General features: G+C 34.5%; 1 non-coding gene across 1 annotated transcript; it reads left to right on the forward strand.

The window, feature by feature from the left end:
• Positions 1-873: 873 nt before the first annotated feature.
• LOC132902047 (5S ribosomal RNA) lies at positions 874-992 on the forward strand. The gene has a single exon (XR_009656984.1). It is a non-coding gene; the product is annotated as a 5S ribosomal RNA (ribosomal RNA).
• Positions 993-3252: the final 2260 nt, after the last annotated feature.

Genomic DNA, 3252 nt, shown 5'->3' on the forward strand with positions numbered 1-3252 from the left:
CTCTGTTGAACAAAAGGAAGAACAATTCTACATGCTTTTAATAAAGATGGGATAATTGAACGCCACCTTTTTTTTGCATGCTTTACTGTTCTTGAAGAATCATTTCCACTTTTTTCCAAAGACTGAGTGTTTTTCACACATTCTATACAACTTGTGTAAACAAAAGAACAAGTTCCTGCGAACTGTCGCGTAATCTATCACTCTGACAAAGCCTTGTGTAATTATGTGAAGTTTCGTAAAGACATACATTACTACAAATGTGAATGGTTATGTACGTGAAAAGGGACTACTGGAGATATGCATGGAGTTTGATGAGGTGACGGCCTCTGTGGCGCAGCGGTAGTGCACTTGTCTGTGACACCGGAGGTCCCGGGTTCGAATCCCGGTCAGGGCACGATGAGAAACGAACTTTTTCTGATTGGCCTGGGTCTTGGAGTTTATCTATATAAGTATTTATTATAAAATGTAGTATCGTTGAGTTAGTATCTCGTAACACAAGTCTCGAACTTACTTCGAGGCTAACTCAATCAGTGTAATTTGTCCCGTATATATGAGGTGAATGTGAAATATTTTGTGTCAGTGCTTTGTAAAACCTGGTGGCATAGATTTTTAGCCTGAGGTCACAGATAATATTTTTTTGGACAAATTAATTGAGTGCTAGAGTGTATTTATACTTATAAATACACTCTAGCGCGATTTTGAATCATGTTAATGTGTAGTAGCGACATCTATTGAGTAATTATGTAACCACACAATATTTCGTAAATAACGTTCCTATTCATTTCAGTAATGTCAGTACGTACTCGTAATATTGTATGGAAAATTTCCTGAGAAATGACATTGATTTAGACTATCTATTTTAAAATGAAACGTGCCAACGTCCATACCACGTTGAATACACCGGTTCTCGTCCGATCACCGAAGTCAAGCAACGTCGGGCATAGTCAGTACTTGGATGGGTGACCGCCTGGGAACACTATGTGATGTTGGCTTTTTGCTGTTTTTTTAATGCTTTTGGAACCTTAACTCGATTTTAATTTACTTTTTCCTTAGATCACATTCAAATCCTTCCACTTTGTATTTTATTTCTCATCGCTCTACTTTGTGAGTTATTATTTTATTACGCAGATGAAATCGCGGGTGTCCTTCAGTACTTAAAAACATATAAATAAATTCTAAATATATCAAAATAAATTCTATCCAAGCGTGATATGAAAACAAAATGGCGTTTAAAATATTAATTTTTCGTAGCACGCTCGTAATTTATCACTAGAGTATGACAAAATGGTAGATTATGTTCATGCGTTATTCATATCATGATAATACACCTAACTTACGATGAAAATATAACTTGCTTCATAAAGGGAATCACTTAAAAAAACGTGCGTCTATTACGTGTCTCGTGAATTCAATATTTTTAAGCAATCATACTAGGAGAGTGAGAATAGAAAAGATGGGAGTGGGAAAACTTCGACGAACGTATCTTGATCAAACCAGGTACGTCCTAGCGAATGGTCAAGTCAAGAGTACCCTAAGTCGTCGAGTTTGCGTGAACTATTAACTGTAATGACTTAAGACTGGATGTGAAAAAAATAAATTGATATTTATTTCAAATAGTTATCTATACTAATATTATAAAGCTGAAGAGTTTGTTTTGTTTGTTTGTTTAAACGCGCTAATCTCAGAAACTACTGAACCGATTTGAATAATTCTTTCACTGTTAGATAGTCTATTTATCGAGGAAGGCTATAGGCTATAGGCTACATTTTTTTTTTTATTTTTATCATTTTTTTCCCGGATTTCCTACGGGAAACGTCAACAATGCAGGTGAAAGTTGAATGAGTCGGCCATCTGCGAGCTTTCCACGCGAACGCTGCGCAAACCAACAAAGATATAGTAAAACAATGTACTAAAGATGTGAAGTACTCATTTTTTGCCGCAAAAAAGTCCGCGAGAGCATATATCTATCTCTTAAGGTTTACTTACAATAACCACTTTTATGTTCATTTTGTAAGATTATTTTTTCATTATAAACATAAGTTATTTTGAAACCGATTTTCTTTAATTCAGTATTAATCCTTATCCAAATAAATATGTTTATTACTTTCGGCTGTTCATGTAGACTAAAATTGCCATTTGTATATAAATCAGACGAATAGGTTTTGAGATATAAGCAATTTGCAGCGAAACATTTAATACGGCGAACCAGCGTTCTTTCTAATACGCGTGACCGCCTGACCGAGTCGCATAACAATTAGCAGCTATAATTGATAAAGCCGAGGAGGATGTTTGCAAAAATAAATATGATGCCCAAAATAACTATTCCACGCGGACGAAGTCGCGGGCACAGCTAGTGTTCAAAATAAAAGTGTGACTCTGTTTGCGACTATTACGGAAACCATTATTATTTTTCATCTGTTTCAGACGTGTAATTAATGAACATAATATGAAGCTATTAAAATTAACGTAAGGCAATCAAGTAATATTATTTAAAAAAATACATACATACATACGGTCATATCTATATCCCTTGTGGGGTAGACAGAGCCAACAGTCTTGAAAAGACTCATAGGCCACGTTCAGCTACATATTTATATTACAGTGAAAAGTTGCTAGCCCATCGCCAAAAAAAAAGAATCTCGAGTTTTGTAAGCCTATCCCTTAGTCGCCTTTTACGATTCATGGCTAAGAGATGGAGTGGTCCTATTCTTTTTTCTATTGGTTCCAGGAACCACACACACAAGTTTATATTTATCATTTTCATATAAGCTTATATTAATCCATCTCTGACCTTCACAAACTCAATTCTTTTTTGTTTTATTGCCGGGAACCACACGGCACCGCTAAATACAGCAGATAAATTAAAGTGCGATTGGAAATATGGTGAAAATATTCCTCGAAAACGTATCGTGGTTACATTATACTTAATTGCAAATTTTAATTGACTGATTTCAGCTAAGTAATTGTTTATTTTGGGAAAATTAAGAGATACCTATGAGACAATTGCTTATTTTGGTAGTTATAGAGGAGTACGATTTCTTTTTTAAATGCCTTACCTTTTTTTATTGCTAAAACATGTAACTAACAACGGTTGGTAACATTTTCATATCATATTAACCAAAGAATTTTTTACATACATTCTGTACGTATTATGATAAATGTTATCATTTATCATAAAAAGATACTCTGACCTTCTCAAACTCAAACAAAACACAAATGATCCTACGACATACAAATACGTAATCAAAGGAC

Source organism: Amyelois transitella, chromosome 8 (assembly GCF_032362555.1).
Source record: "Amyelois transitella isolate CPQ chromosome 8, ilAmyTran1.1, whole genome shotgun sequence".
Taxonomy (NCBI): domain Eukaryota; kingdom Metazoa; phylum Arthropoda; class Insecta; order Lepidoptera; family Pyralidae; genus Amyelois; species Amyelois transitella.